At 44.9% G+C, this 24,007-nt stretch overlaps 1 pseudogene; it reads right to left on the bottom strand.

Annotated features, from left to right (window-relative positions):
* Window positions 1-2,086, bottom strand: part of LOC138840842 (tubulin beta-2 chain-like) — a 45,377-nt pseudogene extending 43,291 nt beyond the window's left edge.
* Between the last annotated feature and the right edge of the window lie 21,921 nt (window positions 2,087-24,007).

Here is a 24,007-nt window from a genome sequence, read left to right as displayed (position 1 = left end):
GGCTTTGGAGAGTCATTAGGTCACATAGTCATCATCTGCATCAGTCTAAAGAAGAAAGGGAGGGAGCACTCCTCACCTGAGCCCATGAGCTGTGGGTGGATCTGGATGTGGGGTAGCTGCAGCAGGATGTGCTTTGTAGGGGAGTCCTCTATGGGGTTGTGAACCTCGATCTCTCCTCTGGCAGTTTCCACACTGTGTTGAAGTGGCAATTCTTCAAAACCTTTCTGCTCCTCCCTCATTTCACCTGCCCTGGAGCCTGGAGGCATTCAAAGAGGTGGCAGTGACAGAAGGCGCAGCCTGTGCTGGCATCTGGAGCCCGTTGTCCATGTCTTCCCCTGTGAGGAGTGACAGTGGCTCCCGCAGCTCTCTCCTCTTCTCCATCTTTTCCTAGGACAGCTGGTACACACGCTCACGTTTCTTCTGTCACAGCTCAGCCAGAATGAACATCTGCTCTTTACATGCCATGAGGGACTCCTCAACAGTGTGATGTGTGCCAACAGCTGGCTGCATCTATGTTGAAGATCACCCGCTGGACTATGGAAGTCCATCTTATCAGGCAGGTCATAGACAAAGTAGATTTTCTTCTCGGACACCCACGTGTCCCGCTTCCCATCCTCACACAGGCTGTGGTGCCAGCTCATGGGATGGAGGGGCTGTGGCTCGAGCTTTCTCTGGCACTGAGCTGCCAGATGCACCAGTTACCCACAGTGGGCCTGCCACTCCTGCTGCAGGAGTTTCCCCCTGTGGATTTCAGCCACTAAGAGTGCTCACAAATCCACATCCCTCTCAGTTTGGGGAATGTCTCCATCCTCTGCAATGGTCATGTGGGGTGGGGGGGAGTTGACTCCTCACCTTGTGCTTCTCCAGGGTTTTCAACTTCACCTTCCCCAGGGAAAGCCAGGAAACTCAGCTGGACCTGCAGCCGCTCCTCCTGTGGTCTGATTGCTTTCAGGCACTTGAGAGTGTCCTGCCACTTTGGGGACACCACCTGGTCTCCCCAGTTGGTCAGGCCATGCACTTGCTTCAGCTGCTCCAAGAGTTGGGTCTGCCTCTCTAGGTGCTGCTGCAGGGCCTCCTTCTTGGTGCTCAGCCGCTAATTGGAGGTGATGTGACACTCACAGGTGGCTCTGAGCTCCTGCAGCTGGGCCAGGGACTGCACCTGCTGGTCCTGAGATTCTTGGCTTTCTTTCTTTCTCAGCCACTTCTTTCCATTCCTCTATCTTCTCCTCTGTGTGGACCAGATGTTCCCGCTAGTGTTTCTTCACCTGCTGCTCTGTGTCCAGGATGCTGGTGAGCTCCTCCTTCTCACCGCTCACCCTCTGGAGAGCGTCCCTCAGCAGGACCAGCTGTTCCTCCAGCTGTCCATCACACACATATGCACATCATGGTGTCTCAGGGATCTCCTGCCAATCCTTGGCCTTCTCCTCCAGTCTCCACAATTGCTCCTGCTGCTCCACATTCTGGAGATGGAGACTCTGGTTTTCCTGGTCCGGGATGTGAAGTTATTCCTCCAGGTTTTTCAACTCCATCTGTGTGCAGTAGGCCTGGGCCTGCAACTGCCACTCGGCCTGAGCTGGGCCATGGTTCCTCTAGCCTGTTCTCTAGGCCAAACACCTGCCTCGCCCCTCGCTCCCTCTCCTCAGTCAGTTGGTTCACCCGCTGGGTCAGCTGCTGGGCCTCCTCCTTCCACGTAGACCTCTCAATGCTCAGGTCTTCTGTGAAGGTGTCTTTCTCGAGATTGGCTGTGCTCACCAGTCAGCTCACGTTGTCCAGTAGTCTCTTCAGTAACTCATGCCCTACCAGTGCTTGTTGGACCTTGCAGATTGCTTTCTTCCTGTTGTCCAGAGCACTTCCAGCTTCTCCTGTAACTTTGAGTTCACTTGCTCCAGGTCATCGAAGCTTCTGGCATTTTACTTGAGCAGAAGGGTCACATCATGCAGCTGTTCAAAGAACATTTCAGTCTCATTCTGTGATCAGTGACCACAGAAGCCGACATCTCCAGCTCTGCCATGCACTGATCTGTGGCCTGCAGGCAGCTGGTGAGAGCTTCATGCTCCCTTTCTGTGTCATCAGCCGCCTGCTGCATGCAAGCGAGTGCACATTGTAAATTGCTCTCTGCCGAAACCTGTAGAGAGCTGCGAGAGGCCGCACCTGGAAGATGGTGCCGGCTTCCGCCGTCCGCCTTCCCGATGGCGAGTGCTCTCTGTGGTAAACAACTCCTTATATGGCTAAGGCAAAGAATCTGGCTTGCTTCCGCGCACCTGAACCTATTGGCGGTTCCCACGTGGCGTATCAGGGTTGGCTACCCAGCAGGTACCTAAGTCTGTGGGGAATTCTCCCCGGGGTTGGGGTCAGAAGATTACAAAAGGGTCCTGAATAAACTGCAGAGAGAAGAGTCCGGTGTCGCGTCTTCCTTGCTGGTCGAGGCGACACGTGGTGGCCCGTACGGGGACTCAGCCATAACCCCAATGAGGACTCAGAACTCTCTGCGGTCAGGGTGGTGCACCGGTAAGTCCCCAGGTAAAAGGGGAATCCGCGACAAAAGCGGGGGTAAGTCCCCAGGTAAAAGGGGAATCCGCCACAAGAGCGGGGAGTAAGTTCCCAGGTAAAAGGGGAATCCGCCACAAGAGCAGGGAGTAAGTTCCCAGGTAAAAGGGGAATCCGCCACAAGAGCAGGGGGGGGATTTTTGCTCTTCTCGGTAGATAAAGAGAGAGTGAGAACCCAGGGCTAGTCAATAGAGTAGCCAAAAGTGAAAGTAAAAAGTTTGTTTACCAGCTTTAAATGTTTAAAACATGGGCACTTCTTCTTCGCACCCAATTTTTTTGGCTCTCAATGAGCTACTGCACTCAAAAAAGTTAAAAATAAAAAAGAGTACTTTAGAGAGATTTTTGAATGAATGTGACATCGTTGCCCCATGGTTCGCTGTCTCCGGAAGCCTCACAGTGGGCTCTTGGGAGAAACTAGGGAGGGACCTAGATTTTGCCTCTGAACAAGGAACGCTTAAGAGCGGAGTGAGACCAATATGGAAACTGATAAGTGGCTGTCTCGAGGACCAGCGTTGCAGTGAGGTGGTAGAGAATGGTCAGGCCGCCTTAGAAATGCTGCAGGAAGAAAGATCGGAAAGGGCAGACAGCGAAAAGGAGGAGAGCAGGGGGGGGTTATACCCTGATTTTGCCGAACTAGAGACCTCTGTGTCTACAGACTCAGAGGAACTACAATCACTCATAGAACAAATAGAAAAAACAAAGATAAGAAAGCGGAGGAAAGGAAAGGAGAGAGAGGACCCAGATAAAGACGAATGCATGCCTTCCATGTGCCGCGCCACACCCTTGGCCCCTCTGCTTTATGCGGAGGACCCCGGAAGTGGCAGCCCCGGCTGTTCTTTCAGCCCAGGCGTGGGGAAAGCGGTCAGAACCGAGTTACATCTAGCCTGTCCAATATTTCAGGATCCACAGGGACAGCGGTATCATGAACCCTTAGATTTTAAGGCTATAAAACCTTTAGCTGAGTCTGTGCGGACATACGGAATCACAGCCTCCTTTACTGTAGCCCAGGTGGAGGCCCTAAACAGACACTGCATGACACCCGGTGATTGGAGTGGGCTCGCACGAGCTTGTTTGAGCCCAGGTCAGTATTTAGATTGGAAGGCCTTTTTGATTGAATTTGCTAGTGAAGAGGCTGCAGCCAATCAGGCTGCGGGGAACCCAGCTTGGGACAGAGATATGCTGCTTGGACAGGGGAGATTCGCCAATCAGCAGATAGGCTACCCGGTTCAAGTTTATGAACAAATCAATAAAACTGGCATAAAGGCATGGAAGGCCTTACCAAATAAAGGCGAGGTGAGTGGCAATCTCACCAAAATCCTGCAGGGCTCTATGGAGCCGTTTTCGGACTTTGTTGCTCATATGGTCAAGGCTGCTGGCAGAATTTTTGGTGACCCAGACACAGCCATGCCATTAATTAAACAGCTTGTTTACGAGCAGTGCACTAAGGAATGCAGAGCCGCCATAACCCCATATAAGAATAGGGGACTAGAAGCATGGATGAAAGTTTGCAGAGAGCTGGGCGGACCACTAACTAATGCTGGAGTAGCTGCTGCTGTGGTGCAAATAACCCAGAAGAAAGGGGCTGGGAAGGTGGCTCAGTGGTAGAGCATTTGCCTTGCATGCATGAGGCCCTGGGTTCAATTCCTCAGCACCATATAAGCAAAATGAAAAAAGCCGGAAGTGACGCTGTGACTCAAGTAGTAGAGTGCTGGCCTTGAGCTGAAGAGCTGAGGGACAGTGCCCAGGCCCAGAGTTCAGGCCCAGGAAAAAAACCTATTCAAAAAATGCTGCAAATTTGTCTAAACAGTTGTCTAGTTATCTTTTAGGTAATTGAACTGGGGAGTTCGACAGCCTGATGGAACAGCTCACGGTTGCCATCGTCATGGTGAACTCGACCTGAGTGGATGCCGGATTGGCGGAGGGGTTATCTTCATGGATCTCCGCTGCTATGAATCATCTTACGGAGGGGGCGGGATTGGGAGCCCTGACAGGCCTCCTGGTGTTAGCCTCCTTGGTATGTCTGTGGTGCATTTGCCTGCCAAATTAGAGGTTCTCAGCGTCGTAGTGCAGCCATGATTATCCAAGCCTTTACAGTCATTGGAGCAGGTCAGTCCCCCCAAGCGTGGCTTGCCACCCTAAAACAATGAACACAGATTGCAAAGCCAAAGTACTGCAGTCGAGAGGCATGAGTTTTGCCCTCGAGGAGAGCATGTTTGATTGCACACGGGTTCGATTCGCCTTTTCCCGTCCTTGTGAAAAACGAATCAATGGACAGGCTGAGTCATCCCTAGAGAAGGTACCCTCTGGGAGAAGGCTTGTATGCAGTCCTTGCGTTGCACAACAGGGATCAGACCTCTGTTCTCATCTGTGTTCTTTAAACAAAAAAGGGGGAACTGTAGAGAGCTGCAAGAGGCCGCACCTGGAAGATGGTGCCGGCTTCCGCCCTCCGCCTTCCCGATGGCGAGTGCTCTCTGTGGTAAACAATTCCTTATATGGCTAAGGCAAAGAATCTGGCTTGCTTCTGCGCACCTGAACCTATTGGCGGTTCCCACGTGGCGTATCAGGGTTGGCTACCCAGCGGGTACTTAAGGCTATGGGGAATTCTCCCCGGGGTTGGGGTCAGAAGATTACAAAAGGGTCCTGAATAAACTGCAGAGAGAAGAGTCCAGTGTCGCGTCTTCCTTGCTGGTCGAGGCGGTAGCGACAGAAACCAACCTCTGTATGGGTGCCTTGTGGGTCTCTAGCTCCATTTTAGGTGCTACCTGCACCTAGGCTATCTTCTCCCTCTCTTTCTCCCGTTGATCCTGCAGGTCAGTCTTTTCCTGCTTCAGTGGTTGGATCTTGGCATACAGTGCCTGGTTTCTTCTTTTGCTGGGGTCCAGGGTGGGCACCACGTGTCGGTAGCACCTCTACAGATCCTTGGTGGTATCAGGACCATTGACACTCTGGAACCTCGTGGTTGTGACTGTGTCCAAAGGCACGGGAGGCCCGTGGTGGGCATCACCTTTGGCCAGACCCTCCATTGAATCACTCTCCCTAGTGGTGTTTGTCTTGTTGATCCTTCCCTTTTTCATGTTCTTTGTTTTCTTGAATGTGGCAGGTCTGTCAGGAGGATTCTTCTACCGGTGTTCTGGCGGCAGTTTCATGCCCACAGCTTTCTCATGGAGTTTTACTGCTTCAGACATCTGAGCGCTGGGATGGGAAAGATGGGCTGGACATGTTCCCAGGCTCTGGGAAATCCTCTATTCTCCCACTCACTGATTAGGATGTCAATTTCGTACTCTACTCCAAGGTCGCCTGGAGTCTCTTGCTCACCACTTTGCCACCTCTACCTTCTTCAACTGCTGGTAATGGTGTGAACCAACAGAGGGAATCCTGGTGCTTCCAGGCAGCATGGAATGTGGGTGTGGCCGCCACTCTTGTATCCCATTGGTCAGAAAGAACCATGAAAGAATGGGGGTGTCAAATGTTTACAAACAAGACCACACTAAAGCTACCAACACAACTATGTTTATTGCAGCATTATTTACCATAGCTAAGATATGGAACCAGCCCAGATGCCCCTCAGTAGATGAATGGATCAAGAAAATGTGGTATATATACACAATGGAATTCTATGTCTCCATCAGAAAGAATGACATTGCCCCATTTGTTCGGAAATGGAAAGACTTGGAAAAAATTATATTAAGTGAAGTAAGCCAGGCCCAAAGAAACGTAGGTCCCATGGTTTCCCTTATATTTGCAATATCTAGTATATGTATGAGTCAAGCGGAAAAGGTCAGATAAAGTGAAGTTAGGAAAATGAACCCTTAGATATGTATTTTAATTTTTTTCTTTCATGCATTTGTTTCTAACTCATTTATAAGATTATCTCTTTGTTGCTTTGTATGTCCCTCCCCCACAGTATAACCCCTGCTTTCACTATATTTGATGTCAGTATAACTTGTAGAGGAGATGGGGAAAAGCAAGTCGTTTAAGGATACAGGCGGACCTGTTGCAACAATGAGAAGTACAAGTTGTCATGTCGAAAACGAGCTTTACAATGTTGGTGCGGGGGGTGGGGTGGGGTGGGGGGGAAGGCGGGGTGATTGGGTGGAGGGGTTGTGGGGGAGGCTGGGAAGGGATGTGAAGGGTAAACAAAGGAGGAGGCTGCAATGCTTGATAAGAAATGTATGCATTATCCTGCCCATGTAATTGTAACCCCTCTGTACAGTGTGTTCACAAAAAAATAAAATAAAATAAGATAAAAAATAAAAAAAAGAATGGGGGTGTGACCAGAATACTGTGATGCAGGCAAAATGGGCGGAGTCAAGATGAGAGCAGCCGCTTTCCCAGGAAAGTCTGTCTAATCCAATTGGGGACAAGAAGGTGACCTGCTTTAGCTGGATGGCTGCACAGATTGTTCTGTATGTCTGCTTGTTGCCAGTCCTGGACCTTAAACTCAGGATCTGGGCACAGTCTGTGAGCTTCTTTTGCTCAAGCCTAGCCCTCAACCTCTGGAGCCACATGGCTCTACTTCTGGCTTTGTTGGCACTGATGTTGGACAGGGGTCTCAAGGACTTTCCTGCCTAGGGTGACTTTGACCATCATCCTCCTATCACAGACTTGTAAGTATTAAGGAGGACTGCTGAGAGCCATTGGTGCCTGCCTAATCATTGGTCTTGCTGATGTTCTTGGACAGACCTGTGAGTTCCCTATCCTGCAGATTGAATGGTGGGAGCTGGAGCCCACAGTTTGAATCCTGTTCCTGCCACCTCCAAATGGCAGGAGATCCTAAGAAACTCATTCCTATCCATATGAATACCAATGGAATGTGATATATGTCATGAATGAATGGGCAGTTCTTGAACGATTCTAGGATAAAATTATACACAATTATATCCTAGGACTCTGATCGATTTTAAGTAACACTTCATGAAGCATTTAAACAATCATATACATTAAATGGAGGCATAATGAAATATCTAAGAATTGGGTGTCACATAGAATGAAGGTGCCATTTTTTCTGCCAGGACTGGGATTGGAACTCATGGTCTGGGTAACTCTGTTGCACTGTGTGGGAAGGAGAAGCCCACCTCTGAGAAGTCAAGAAATTCAAGTCTGTTCCTTAGGCCTGAAATCGATCCCCAGCACTAGAAAACATATTTTTCATGTATATTTTATATACATTATTTATATTTACATACATATGTTGACTCTTTATTGCGTTCAGTGTAGTTATTCATTTTATTTTTTGTTTTATTCATGTATTGGCCATTTATTTTATTGAGTATTATGGCACATAGAGCATTGATTACATTGATTACATAGGATATAGGTCTGCATATGTATTCCACTTCATACCTGACACCCAGGACTTTCACAGAAAAAGAAAACATGTCACCATCAGCTTCTTACTCCATGATTCATTGTTTGGGAGTGCTGGTGTCTGAACTCAAAGCCTACAAGGCCAAATTTATGAATGGGTGAGTGTCAGCACGCCATCCGGGACAAATTGAGCTTACAGGCAATTCCCAGCATCTGAGATCGAGCCCCTAGGGTTGACAAAATAAGAACAGATTGACATGTAGATGGTATTATGCTAATAAATATATATCTTTACAGAGTGCCAGAGATGTTGATACATTATTCAGTTATATAGACTACATTTCTACCAATTCTTGGGTATTTATTATGCCTCCATGTAATTAATGTTATTGTTTTAATCCTTAATAAACTATTAAGTAAATCAAGGTCCTGAAATTATTGTATCCCTGTAAGAAATAGTATTCTTTTAATGTTTCATATTAAATAAAATCAGTCTACTGAAATTATGATGTCTAATTTTATACGAGTAGCATTCACGATTAGCTCATTCAACTGTACATTCATAACATTCCATCGTTATTCCGATGGATGGGAAAGAGTCTCTTAGGATCTTCCACTATCTGAAAGTGGCATGACTGGGATTCGAACTCTAGACCTATGTTCCTTTGTGGGACTATGGCTTCCCCAATAGCACGCCAGCCTTCAGCAATGCAAGATGAAGTACCCTTTGGATCTCTGTCATTCAGACCCAGATGTTCATGGTGCAAAGGAAGAAAATGTAAAAATGCATTCATGCAACATTTTTTTTTTTTTGGTCGGTCATGGGGTTTGAATTCTGGGCATGGGTATTGTCCCTGTGCTCTTCAGCTCAAGGCGAGCACTCTACCGCTTGAGTCACAGCGCTACTTCCGGGTTTCTAGTGGTTTACTGGAGATAAGATTCTCATGGACTTTCCCGCCAGGGCTGGCTTTGAACTGCGATCCTCAGATCTCAGCCTCTTGTGTAGCTTGGATTACAGTTGTGAGCCACCGGCGCCCGCCTATGTCACTTTTACTCTGTGCATATTTTTCCCACTTGCAAGGTTTGGAGATCTAGGATCCTAGTATCTGCTCTGGCTCCAGTTGCTGCACGCCAGCGTAGGATGATGGAAGCTGAGGCAGAGTTGCCATGACCTGAGTTTAAGACCTTGTTTCTCAAAATAAATAAATAAATAAAATAGCTCCCTGGCTTGCAATTCACGCTGTTTTTTTCTACCAGGATTTGGATTTGAACTCAGGGTCTGAGTAACTCTGTAGCACTGTGGAAGTTCACCATGCTTGAAGACAAGAAAGTCGGGCCTGGTCCCTAGGCCTGAATTCAAGCCCCAGCCCTGGAAAACATACTATTTATATTCATTATAAAGATAGAATTTGTGACCTCAGGACCAATGGAATAGAATTGAAAACCCAGAAATGAACCTACAGACCTATAGCCATCTAATCTTCGATAAGGAAGCTAAAACAATAGAATGGAAGAAAGACAGCCTCTTCAGTAAATGGTGCTGGCAAAATTGATTAACTACATGTAGAAAACTAAAGCTAGATCCTTATATATCACCCTGCACCAGAATCAACTCCAAATGGATCAAAGACCTTGAACTCAAAGCAGACACTCTGAAAACATTACAGGATGGAATAGGATAAACCTTAGGTCTCAGGCCGAAATTTTCTGAATAGAGACCCGGAAGCACAACAAATCAAAGAAAGGTTGGACAAATGGGATTGCATAAGGTTGCAGAGCTTCTGCAGGGCAAATGACATAGCAAGATCAATAGAAAGCCCACCGATTGGGAGAAGATCTTTACTAGCCATACAACGAACAATGGTCTCATATCTAAAATATACTTGGAACTCAAAAAATTAAACCACCCAACAACAAATCCTCAAAGAAACAACTGCCCAATAAATAAGTGGGCGAAAGACTTAAAGAGAAGCTTCTCTGAAGAAGAAAGAAGGATGGCCAATAGACACATGAAGAAATGTTCAACATCCCTAGCCATAAAAGAAATGCAAATCAAAACAACATTGAGATATCACCTCACTCCAGTTAGAACAGCAAAAATCAAGAACTCTAACAACAACAGATGCTGGAGGGGATGTGGACAGAAAGGAACCTTACTTCATTGTTGGTGGGAATGTAAACTTGTTCAACCACTTTGGAAAGCAGTATGGAGATTCCTCAAAAGACTTCACATAGATCTCCCCTATGATCCAGCAATCCCACTTTTGGGCATTTACCCAAATGTTTACAAACAAGACCACACTAAAGCTACCAGCACAACTATGTTTACTGCAGCATTATTTACCATAGCTAAGATATGGAACCAACCCAGATGCCCCTCAGTAGATGAATGGATCAAGAAAATGTGGTATATATACACAATGGAATTCTATGCCTCCATCAGACAGAATGACATTTCCCCATTTGTTAGGAAATGGAAAGGCTTGGAAAAAATTATATTAAGTGAAGTAAGCCAGGCCCAAAGAAGCATAGGTCCCATGGTTTCCCTTATTTGCAATATCTAGTATAGGTATGAGTCAAGCAGAAAAGGTCAGATAATGTGATGTTAGGAAAATGAACCCTTAAATATGTATTTTAATGTTTTCGTTTCTTTCATGCATATGTTTCTAACGCATTTATAAGATTATTTTTTTGTTGCTTTGTATGTCCCTCCCCCACAGTGTAACCCCCGCTTTCACTATATTTGATGTCAGTATAACATGTGGAGGAGATGGGGGCAAACAAGTCGTTTAAGGATTCAGGTGGACCTGTTGCAACAATGAGAAGTACAAAATGTCATGTCAAATCCAGCTTTACAATGTCGGTGGGGGGGGTATAATTGGGTGGGGGGAGGGGGGAGGCTGGGAAGGGAGGTGAAGGGTAAACAAAGGAGGAGGCTGCAATGCTTGGTAAGAAATGTATGCATTATCCTGCCCATGTAATTGTAGCCCCTCTGTACAGTATGTTCTCAAATAAAATAAAATAATATTAAAAAAAATAAAGATAGAATTTGTATTTACCTATAGATGTTCAGTCCATATACTGTTTGTTGTGGTTATTGATTGTATTTTTGTTTTATTCAACTATTTACCGTTTATTGATTGTGAAGATATGCATTCCATTTATTATACTGATGACATCCCATCACATAGTATGTCAATTTGTAGATGTGTTCTCCATCATGTCTGACACCCAGGACTTTCAGAGAAAAGGAAAACAGGTGTCACACTTGGCTTATTATTCCACAATCCAGTTGTTTGCAGTGCTGGGATCTGAACTCAAGACCTAGCAGACCCAATTCAACACAGCATCCTCTAGCCAAGGAAGCTTCCAGGCAGTTCCCAGACCCTGAGATTGAACCACAGGGGTGGACAAAATAGCCATACATGGATAGGCAGGTGGCAGTATACCAATAAATATATATTTGTATAGAATTCCAGAGACATCTACTTAAGATTCAATGACATCAACTACATTCCTACCAACTCTTAGGTATTTATTATGCTGCCATTGAAGGAATAGTATTGTTTTCAAGCTTAATAACCCATTCATTAAGATCAATCAGCATCCTAGGATCATTGAATCCCATTTTAGATTAGATGATGCCCGCAGAAACTTATTCAATCATGAGTTTCCAAATATTCCATCGTTATTCCTGTGCATAGGAACAAGTCTCTTGGGAAGTCTCCCCACTGGTAGGTGTCAGGACCAGGATTCAATATCAGGGCCTTCGCTAACATATGGGCCTGTGGCTTCCGCAATAGCCCGCTAGCCTTGGCCAATGCAAAGTGAAGTAAACTTGTAGCCTTGTCATTCAGGCCCAGATTGGTCACCATGCAAAGGAATAAAATGTAAAAAATCCATTCTGCGGCTATTTTTCAGTGAGTGTTTTTATTTTCTCCTGCAAGGCTTCAGGGCCTAGGATCACAGGGTTGGCTATGTGCCCATGGCAGCCCACCAGCCTAAAGTGATCGAAGCTGAGGCAGAGTTGCCATGAACTGAGTTCAAATCGCTTGGGTGGCAAAAAAATAAAATAAAAAAAATAATAAACCATCCGAGCTCAGAATTCACATCATTTTCTCTGCCACAGCTGGGATTCCAACTCAGACCTGGATAACACTATAGCACGATGGGTGAAGGGGAAGCTCACCCTCCTTGAAGACTACAAGGTCAGGTCTGCTTCCAGGGCCTGAATTGAAACTCCCACACTGGCAAAAATCATATGCCCACCTAATTCAAACATAGGATCTCTATTTACATACATGTGTGGAATGCATCATGCATTCAATGTAGTTATTCTTTTTATTTATGTCTTAGTAAGGGATGCATTTTGTATTTTATTGATTATTATGACAGTTATAACTGTGCTGGCAGGGATGAGAACTAATTCCCATGTCTATAGCATTGCTTAAGCCTTCTCCATCCTAGCTGAGACCCAGAATTTTCACAGGGCAGGAAAACAAGTGGACATATTGGATTCTCACATCTGCATTCCTCTTTTGGCAGTGTTGGGGTTGGAACTTAGAGCTTAGCAAACCCAATAGGAGAAAGGGTCAAGGTGAGGACACCATGCTGAGAGCTAATAAGGAACTAAGCTCTTCCCAGGACCTGAGATCGAGCCCCAGGAGTGGGAGAGGGAAAGCACAATACTCATCCATTCATAAGCTGAAGGTAGTCAGCATATTTGTATACAGTAGGAGAGATGGTGACCTGTGATGGAATCCAATATACTCCATGACTACCGATTCTTGGATCTTTCCAGATGCCTCCATTTCATGACTGTGATGATTATGGTCAAGCTTTATCAACTCTTCATTGAAAATAATCGATACACAATGAATCTTGCCTATCATTTCCTGCCACGCCTACTCTGGTGGAGTCTGCTTAGCATGGGAAACCTGCTTTTAGATCTGAGAATGGGGCTTTAAAGAGGCCTACCTCCTGGAAAGGCTGGCAAGCCCCTGGGAAAGATGTGTTCCTGTTTTCCTTTTCCTCGCTGTATAGGAGCGCCTATTAATCTTTTACTGTTCCTGCTGCTTGTTCTACTTACTCATGTTCTACGTTCCCTTATTCAAGGCTCTTTTGTTGACGACTCCAACATCCGATGAGTGTCTTGAGAATATGACTAACTCACCAGAGTTAAGTGCTACCCTGAAAGCCCCTCTTATGGAGGCTAGTAGACAAGTCATAAGTAAATATAAAAGTATTGGGGTTTTCATGATGTCACTTCAGCAGAAGGAATTGTAAGAAATTTACAAGAAGCTGTAGGCACGGCTAGAGCAGAAAGAGTGTATGGCTGTTGGAGACTTCCCTTTAATCCTGAAGCATATACAATAGACTCATATAGATATCCTGTGGATAAGAAAGATGTAGAGGGATATGTAGACCAAAAGCTAAATAAGATTCCTAAAAAGTCGGTAGATGGAAGGTAGCAATGGCTTATCAAAGGAAAATGATGGGATCCTCCATTATCTAGAGGACCCCAGAGACTTCCCCCAGATCCATAGCCTTTTACAGGTGTGTATGATAAGGATGGCAATCATTGGGAGAACGACTTAGGAGAAAGAACTTCCTATTACTCTCTTCCATTTACTGAGAGACTTGCTAGATCTAGGCCTCTTTGGTGCTTACTATCAAAGAAGGAATAAGAAAGATCTTATGAGCCAGTTAAGGCCTCTATGGAGAAGAGTAAATGATTATGTGAACGGGTTACAGAAAAGACACTGTGAGCTTAAATTTGATATCTGGCCAGATTTAACTAAGTATTCTAAATATCATGATTTGGGCCACAAATTGGGGACCCTCTAAAGAATGGCAAAGAAGCAAAATTGCTTAAAAAAGATTTGAAACATATAAAGTACAAAACTAAACAAAACTAACTATGAAGTACTAGAGTTCATGCCTTTCTCTTCAGCCCTTGCCCATATGCTCTGGTTAATGGTTAATAGGTGATAAACATTGAAACCAATTGTATTTCTTAAAAATAGAGGTAAAGCCAAAAACAAGTGCCTATCGTCATAGTTCGTCATCCAAAAAACAAGATCAGGTGACCAGCTGGTGACCAATCACCCAAGAATGAAGCCTTACAACAAGATTGTGTAACCTTTTGCCCTTTCTCATGGAGACTTTTGCTATAAAAGCTTGTTATCCTCTGCAATAAATCCCACTCAGCACTCACTCCTCTTGTGTGTGAGTTGTCTGTTTGCCATCTCCCCACCTATTCCAGTTATCTCCACTTGGTGTCCTCAGTTGTCCCGACAGAGCTGGTCCGTGGCAATTTCCTAAGTGCATCCTGCAGAAAGTACTCATTCAAAGATGAGAATTCAACGACCCTTCCAAGTGCCGGAAACGAGTATATCAGGATCTTCTGCCATTCCCTCAATGGAGGGGGACTGACCTGGATTCGACCTTGAGGTCTCCGATACCCCGTTGCCCTTAGGCTTCCCCGAGAGCCAGCAGACCTTCAGTCACTCCAGGTCAACTTCACTCTGCAGGCCGCTGAGTTCGGACCCAGCATGGTCACCATGCAAAGGAAAATGAACATAAAAGGGCCAGGTGGAACTTCCTGCCACTTTTTTTTCCCCCTAACGGCTTTTTCTTTTTCCTGCAAGCCCTGGGGTCCTAGAATCTGATGATGGGTTGTAGATCCAGAGGCTGCAGCCTAGGATGATTGGAACTGAAGTAGAGTTGCCACGACTTGAGTTCAAGATCTGAGTCTGTTAAAAAATATTATGAAGGAAGCACCCTAGCTCTGAATTCGCCACATTTTACTGCCAGAGCTCGGATTTGAACTCAAGTCTGGGTAACTCTGTTGCACTGTGGGGGAAGGGGAAGATCACCATCCTTGAAGACTACAAGTTCAGGCCTGCTCCCAGTGCCTGAATTGAAGCCCCAACACTGGCAAAAATCATATGCCCACCTATTTTACACATAGGGTCTCTATTTACATACATGTGTGGAATGAGTCATGCTTTCAGTGTAGTTATTTATTTTATTGTGTGTCTTAGTCAGAGATGCATTTTGTATTTTATTGAGTATGATGACAGATATAAAGGTGCTGACATGCATGACAACCTATTCCCATGTCTATAGAGTTGCCTGTGCCTTGTCCCTCCTAGATGAGACCCAGGACTTTCACAGGACAGGAAAGCAAGTGAACTGTTATACTGCTCACATCAGGATTCATGTTTTGGCAGTGTTGTAATTTGAACTCAGAACCTAGCAGGCCCAATTGGCGAAAGGGTCAAGGTGAGGACACTGGCCTGTGAGCAACTGAGGAGCTTAGACTATTCCCAGAACCTGACATTGAGCACCAGGGAGAGCCAGTATAGGCATAAATTCATAATTTAAACATAGGACCTCTATTGATATACATGTGGGGAATGCATCATGCATTCAGTGTAGTTATTCTTTTTATTTTGTGTCTTAATCAGGGATGCATTTTGTATTTTATTGCATATGATGACAGATATAACTGTGCTGACATGGATAGCAATGTATTCCAATGAGTATAACATTGCCTATATAGCATACTGTGTCCTACCTGAGACCCAGGACTTCACAGCACAGGAAAACAGGTGCAACAATGGGCTTCTGAAAGAAGCATTCATGTTTTGGCAGAGTTGGGATTTGAACTCAAAGCCTAGCAGGCCCAATTGGTGAAAATGTTAAGGGAAGGACACTGGCCTGTGAGCAACTGAGGAGCTAGGCCGTTCCCAGGACCTGACATCGAGCCCTAGGGAGGGCCAAGATAGGCATAAATTCATAATTGAAACAGGATCTGTATTGATATATTTGTATAGACAGCATCTTGCGTTCGGTGCACTTCTCCTTAACTTGTGTCAAATTCATGGAGGTATTGTGTATTTTACTGAGTATGGTGACAGATATAATGTGCTGACATGGATGGCAACCTGTTCTCATGGTTATAGAGTTGCCTATACATTCATTCTCCATCCTAGCTGAGACCCAGGACTTCCACACGAGAGGAAAACAGATGCAACGACTGGCTTCTGACAACAGGATGAAACTTTTGTCAGTGCTGGGATTTGAACTCAAATCTGGGTAACCCCATTGCAATGTGGGGCAAGGGGAAGCTCACCATGCTTGAAGACTAGAACGTCAGACCTGGTCCAAGACCTGATTTGAAGCCCCAGAACTGGACAAAATAACAAGCCCAACTCTTTCAAACATATCTCTACTTCCATACTGGGGTGGTATGCATCTTGCATTCATTGTAGATTTTTTTTTATTTTGAGTCTTATTCATGGATGTATTGTGTATTTTATTGAGTTTGGTAACAGGGATATCTGTGCTGCCCTGGATGCCAACCGATTCCCATGAGTAGAGAGTTGCCTATATAGCATTCTCCATCCTAGCTGAGACCCAGGACTTTCACAGCACAGGAAAACAGGAAACAATAGGCTTCTCACATCAGGATGAATCTTTTGGTAGGGTTGGGATTTGTACTCAAGGCCTAGCAGGCCCAAGTGGTGGATGGGTCAAGATGAGCACACCAGCCTGTGAGCCACTAAGTTGATATGCCCTTCCTGGGACCTGAGATTGAGCCCCAGTGGGGGCCTTAATAGTCATCAAATCATAATTAAAACAAAGGATCTCTATTTCCATACATGGGTGGGCAGCATCTTGGGTTCAGTGTAGTCATTGTCTTTACATGGTGTCTTATTCATGACGTATTCTGTATTTTACTGAGTATAGGATGACAGATACAACTGTGGTGACCTGAATGACAACCTATTCCCATGAGTCTAGAGTTGCCTATGCATTCTCCATCCTAGCTGAGACCCAGAACTTGCACAGCACAGAAGAACAGGTGCAATGACTGGTTTCTCACAACAGGGTGAATTTTTGGCAGTGCTGGGATTCGAACTTGGGGTCTAGGAGGCCCAAGTGCCCAATGGGTCCATGTGAGCACACCAGCCTGTGAACAACTAAGGAGCTGGGCCTTTCCCAGGAACTGAGATCTAGCCCTAGGGAGGCCACAATAATCGTCAATGCATCATTGAAACATGGGATGTCTATTCATATCCATGTGTGGACTGCCTCATGCAATGAGTGTAGTTATTCTCTCTATTTTGTGTGCTATGCCTGGATGTATTTAGTATGTTCTTGAGTATATGATGACAGGTATAACTGGGCTGACATCGATGACAACCTATTCCTATGGCTACAGGGTGGCCCATGCATTCTCCATCCTAGCTGAGACCAAGGACTCCCACAAGAAAAGAAAATAGGTGTAAACACTGGCTTGTCACATTAGGATGAATCTTTTGGCACTGCTAGGATCAGAAATTAGGGCCTAGTAGGCCCAATAGGTGTTTGGGTCCACGTAAGCACACCAGCCTGTGAGCCACTAAGGAGCTAGGCCAGCCCCAGGGCGGAGGTCCTGGGGAGCACAATAGTCATCCATTTATAAGCTCAAGATATTATGCAAATAAGTACATATTTGTACAGAGTAGGAAAGATGGCGAACTGTGATGAAATCCAATCTACCCTGTGACTACCAATGGTTGGATCTTCCACTATGCCTCTATTTCATGACTGTGATGATTATGTTCATGCTTCATCAACTCTTCATGAACAATAATCGATACCCCATGAGTCTTGCCTACCATTTCCTACTCGCATCCTGCAGGAACTACTCATTCAACCACATTCCATGACTCTTTCTAGGTCCGGAAACAAGTATTTCAGGATCTCCCGCCATTCCCTCAATGTAGGGGGGCTGTCCAGGATTTGAAATTGGGGTGTCTGTTGCCTGGTCAGCCTGGGGCTCCTCTGATATCCAGCAGGCCTTCAGCCATGCCAAGTCACCTTCAATCTGCAGGCCACCAGGTTCAGACCCAGCAAGGTCACCATGCAAAGGAAAATAAACAAAAAAGCATCAGGTGGAACTTCCTGCCACTTTTTTCTTCTCATGTCCATTTTGTTTGTTTGTTTGTTTGTTTCCTGCAAGCCCTGGGGTCCTAGGATCCAAGGATGGGCTGTGGGTCCAGAGGCTGCATCCTAGGATGATCAGAGCTGAGACAGAATTGCCAAAACTTGAGTTCAAGCCCTGGGTATGGAAAAAAATTAAAAATTAAAAAATTATGAATGAAGCACCCTCGCTCAGAATTTGCACCATTTTACTGCCAGAGCTGGGTTTTGAATTCAGGTCTGAGTAACTCTGTTGCGCTGTGAAGGAGGGGGCAGCTCACCATCCTTGAAGACTACAAGGTCAGGCCTGCTCCCAGTGCCAGAATTTGAAGCCCCAACACTGGCAAAAATCATATGCCCACTTACTTTACACATAGGATCTCTATTTACATACATGTGTGGAATGAATGATGATTTCTGTGTAGTTATTCATTTTATTCTGTCTTAGTCAAGAAAGCATTTGTATTTTATTGAGTATGATAACAGATTTAACTTTGCTAACATGGATGACAACCTATTCCCATGTCTATAGAGTTTCCTATGCCTTGTCCATCCTAGATGAGACCCAGGATTTTCACAGGACAGGAAAACAGGTGGACTGATGTACTGCTCACATCAGGATTGATGTTTTGACAGTGTTGTGATTTGAACTCAGATCCTAACAGGGCAAATTGGTGTAAGGGTCAAGGTGAAGACACTGGCCTGTGAGCAACTGAGGAGCTAGACCATTCCCAGAACCTGACATTAAGCACCAGGGAGGGCCAGGATAGTCATAAATTCATAATTTATACATGGGATCTCTATTGATATACATGTGTGGACAGCATCTTGCATTCAGTGTACTTCTCCTTAACTTGTGTCTAATTCATGGAAGTATTGTGTATTTTACTGAGTATGCTGACAGCTACAACTGTGCTGACATGGATGTCAACCTGTTCCCATGGTGGTTGAATTGCCTATATAGCATGCTCCATCCTAGCTGAGTCCCAGGACTTTCATAGAACAGAAAAAGTGGAGGATTGATTGGATTCGGACATCAGTATTCATCTTTTGGCAGTGCTGGGATTTTAACTCAATATCGAACAGGCCCAAATGGTGAATGGGTCATGGTGAGTACACCCGCCCGTGAGCCACTAGGGGGTTAGGTTGTTCCTGGGATCTGAGATTGAGCCCTGCTGGGGGTCATTATTGATATAAATTCAAAATTTACACAGATGATCTCTATTTACATACATGTGTGGCATGCATCATGGGCTCAGTGTAGTTATTTTCTTGTGTGGCATAGTCAGCGATGCATTATGTATTTTATTGGGTATGATTACAGATATAACTATGCTGACATGGCTGGCAACCATGAGTATAGAGTTCCCTATATAGCATACTCCATCCTAGCTGAGACCCAGGACTTTCACAGCACAAGAAAACAGGTGCAACGATGGGCTTCTCACATCAGGATGAATCTTTTGGTAGGGTTGGGATTTGAACTCAAGGCCTAACAGGCCCAAGTGGTGGATGGGTCAAGATGAGCACACCAGCCTGTGAGCCACTAAGTTGATATGCCCTTCCTGGGACCTGAGATTGAGCCCCAGTGGGGGCCTTAATAGTCATCAAATCATAATTAAAACAAAGGATCTCTATTTCCATACATGGGTGGGCAGCATCTTGGGTTCGGTGTAGTCATTGTCTTTACATGGTGTCTTATTCATGACGTATTCTGTATTTTACTGAGTATAGGATGACAGTCTAGAGTTGCCTATGCATTCTCCATCCTAGCTGAGACCCAGAACTTGCACAGCACAGAAGAACAGGTGCAATGACTGGTTTCTCACATCAGGGTGAATTTTTGGCAGTGCTGGGATTCGAACTTGGGGTCTAGGAGGCCCAAGTGCCCAATGGGTCCATGTGAGCACACCAGCCTGTGAACAACTAAGGAGCTGGGCCTTTCCCAGGAACTGAGATCTAGCCCTAGGGAGGCCACAATAATCGTCAATGCATCATTGAAACATGGAATGTCTATTCACATCCGTGTTTGGACTTCCTCCTGCATTGAGGTTAGTTATCCTCTCTATTTTGTGTGCTATGCATGGATGTATTTAGTATGTTCTTGAGTATATGATGACAGGTATAACTGGGCTGGCATGGATGAAAACCTATTCCTATGGCCACAGGGTTGCCCATGCATTCTCCATCTTAGAGGAGACCCAGGACTCACACAGGAAAGGAAAACAGGGCAATGATTGGCTTCAGACATCAGGATGAATCTTTTGGCACTGCTGGTATCTGAACTTGGTGCCTTGCAGGCCCAATAGGCGAATGGTTCCACCTGAGCACACCAGCCTGTGAGCCACTAAGGAGCTAGGCCATTCCCAGGACCTGAGATCGAGGCCTGGAGTGAGGGGGGGCACAATCGTCGTCCACTTATAAGCTGAAGGTAGTATGCAAATAAGTACATATTTGTATAGAGTAGGAGAGATGGCGACCTGTGATGGAATCCAATTTACCCTGTGACTACCAATTCTCAGATCTTCCCCAATGCCTCCATTTCATGACTGTGATGATTATGGTCACGCTTCATCTACTGTTCATAAAAAAAAATGGATACCCCATGAGTCTTGCCTATCATTTCCTACTCGCATCTTGCAGGAACTACTCATTCAAGGATGAGATGATCACATTTCACACTTCCTAGGTCGGGAAACGAGTATTTCAGGATATTCCACCATTCCCACAATGTAGGGGGTTTGACCGGGATTACAACCCGTGGCCTCCGTTGCATGGTTGGCTGTGACTTCCCCGATAGCCAGCAGGCCTTCAGCCATGCCAGGTCACCTTCACTCTGTAGGCCAACGGGTTCAAACCAACATGGTCACTATGCAAAGGAAAATACATTTAAAAGCATGAGGTGGAAATTCTGGCTACTTTTTTCCCCTTCTGGTCATTTTTTCTTTCCTGCAAGCCCTGGGGTCCTAGGATCCGAGGATGGGCTGTGGGTCCAGAGGCTGCAGCCTAGGATGATTGCAGCAAAGGCAATGTTGCCTCGACTTGAGTTCAAGGCCCAGGTTTGGCAAAAAAAATTAATAATAATAAAAATAAATAAATAAATAATTATGAATGAAGCACTGTCGCTCAGAATTCATGCCATTTTACTGCCAGAGCTGGGATTTGAATTCAGGTCTGGGTAACTCTGTTGCACTGTGGGGGAAGGGGAAGATCACCATCCTTGAATACTACAAGGTCAGACCTGCTCCCAGGGCCTGAACTGAAGCCCCAACACTAGCAAAAATCATATGCCCACCTATTTCACACATGGGATCTCTATTTACATACATGTGTGGAATGCCTCATGCTTTCAGTGTGTGTCTTGGTCAAGGATGCATTTTGTATTTTATTGAGTATGATGACAGATATAACTATACTGACATGGATGGCAACCAATTCCCATGTCCATGGAGTTGCTTATGCTTTCTCCATCCTAGCTGAGACCTAGGACTTTCACAGGACAGGAAAGCAGGTGGATCGATGGGCTTCTCATATCATGATTCATGTTTCCGTACTGTTGTGATTTGAACTCAGAACCCAGCAGACCAATTGGCAAAAGGGTCAAAGAGAGAACATGGGCCTGTGAGCATGGCCTACCTGAGGAGGTAGGCCATTCCCAGGACCTGGCATCGAACCCCAGAGAGGGCCAGGATAGGCATAGATTCATCCTTGAAACACAGGATCTGTATTGACATATATGTGTGGACAGCATCTTGCATTCAGTGCACTCCTTCTTATTTTGTGTCTAATTCTTGGAGGTATTGTGTATTTTACTGAGTATGGTGACATATATAACTGTGCTGACATGGATGATGACCTGTTCCCATGGTTAAAGGGTTGTCTATGCATACATTCTCCATCCTAGCTGAGACCCAGGACTTCCACATGAGAGGAAAACAGGTGCAAAGACTGGCTTCTGACATCAGGATGAAAGTTTTGTCAGTGCTGTCATTTGAACTCAGGTCTGGTTAACTCCATTGCACTGTGGGGGAAGGGGAAGCTCACCATCCTTGAAGACTAGAATGTCAGGCCTTGTCCAGGGCCTGATTTGAAGCCCCAGCACTGGACAAAATAACAAGCTCATCTCTTTTAAACATAAGATCTTTATTTACATACAGTTCTGGTATGCATCTTCCATTCAGTGTAGTTTTTTTTTGAGTCTTATTCATGGATATATTGTGTATTTTATTGAGTATTGTGACAGGTATATCTGTGCTGCCATGGATGACAACCTATTCCCATGGCTATATAGCATTCTCCATCCTCACTTAGGTGCAGGACTTTCACAGGACAGGAAAACTTCTCACATCAGGATGAATCTTTTGGCAGTTCTGGGATTTGAACTCAGGGCCTAGCAGGCAAAATTGATGAATGGGTCAAGGGGAGCATATCAGCCTGTGAGCCACTAAGGTGCTAGGCCGTTTCCAGAACTTGAGCTTGAGCCCCGGAGTGGGGCTGGTGAATGATATTCATCCATTCATATGCTGAAACTTCTGTGCTAATAAATACCTATTTGTACAGAGTAGGAGATGTGGCGAACTGTGTTGGAATCTTATCTACCATGTGAGTACCAATTCTTGGATCTTTCCCAATGCCTCAATTTCCTGAATGTAAGTATTATTGTCACACTTCATGAAGTCTTAATTAAAAATAATCATTGTGCCAAAGATCTTGCATATCATTTCCTATGAGAATCATGCATTAACTTCTCATCTCCTCCCTAGACCTAAATTCAAGCACCAGCCCGAAAAACGTAACATTTATAGACATTTTAAATATATGATTTATACTTACATCTATATATTCAGTCTATATCATGTTTGTTGGAGTGATTCATTATATTTCATTATTGATAGATCGATTTAGCATTTATTTTATGGACTGTGAGTGCACCTATAACATTTATTATATTTATTCCAATCTATTCCATAGCATGTGGCTTTGCAGATATATAATGTACATCATACCTGACACCCAGTACTTGCACAGAAAAGGAAAACAGGTGTCACACATGGAATATTACACCAGGAAGAAACTTTTGGCAATGATGGGACCTAGACTAAGGGTGAGTGTCATCATGGCAGCCGCTAGCCCGTTCAACTGCCAAGTGGATCCCAGTATCTGGGATTAAGCCCCAGGTTTGGCCAAAATAGCAATAACTCTCTATGCAGATGATGGTATATAAATAAATATAAATTTAGATATTTAGATACTGTCAGAAATGTCTATCTGATATTCAATGATATATACTACATTCCTACGGATTCTCAGGTCTTTAGTGAGGACCCTATTTAATAGATAGTAGTCTTTTAATGCAAAATAAACTATGAATTTTAATCAATCTGTGTCCTGTGATTATTGGGTCTAATTTCATGCTAGACTGATTCATGAACTACTCATCCAACCATGACATTGATCACATTCCTCTGGTGTTCCTAGGGACAGGCAATAATTTTGTAGGCTCTCCAGCCCTTTGTAAGTGGCATAACCGGGATTCAAACTCAGGGCCTAGGTGTCCAGGTTAGCCTATGGCTTCGCTGACAGCCTGACAGCCTTCAGCAATGCCAGGTGAACTACAGGTTGCAGCTGTGTCACTTGGACACGGGAATGGTCACAATGAAAGGAAGGGAAACCTGAGAAACTACTGACCATCTGCAGTTCACAGTTTTTTTTGCAATGCCATTTTCATTTTGATTTCCTGTCAGGCCCCGAGGCCTAGGATCCCAGGATGGGCTGTGGGTCCAGAGGTTGCACCATCCCAGCCTAGGGTGATGTTAGCTGAGGCAGAGTTTCCACGACCTGAGTTCAAGCCCTGTGATTGGCAAATAAATAAATAAATAAATAAATAAATAAATAAATAAATAAACCTAAAAATAGTAAAAGGACTAATGAAGCTCCCTGGCTTGGAATTTGTGCCCCCCTTTTTTTTCTGCTAGGCCTGAGATTTGAACTCAGAGTCTGAGTTAATCTGGAGCACTGTGGGGAAAGGGGAAGTTTACCCTCCTAGAAGATAAGAAATTCAGGACAGTTCTCTAGGCCTGAATTCTAGCCCCAATCCTGGAGAACATAACATTTATAGTAATTTTTAGTATACGATTTATACTAACATCCATATGTTCAGTCCATATCATGTTTGTTG

Source organism: Dipodomys merriami, unplaced genomic scaffold, assembly GCF_024711535.1.
Source record: "Dipodomys merriami isolate MVZ:Mamm:240054 unplaced genomic scaffold, mDipMer1.0.p SCAF_302, whole genome shotgun sequence".
In the NCBI taxonomy this organism is placed as follows: domain Eukaryota; kingdom Metazoa; phylum Chordata; class Mammalia; order Rodentia; family Heteromyidae; genus Dipodomys; species Dipodomys merriami.
Note: the sequence above shows the minus strand (reverse complement) of the source record. Positions and strands in the feature narration are given on the sequence as shown.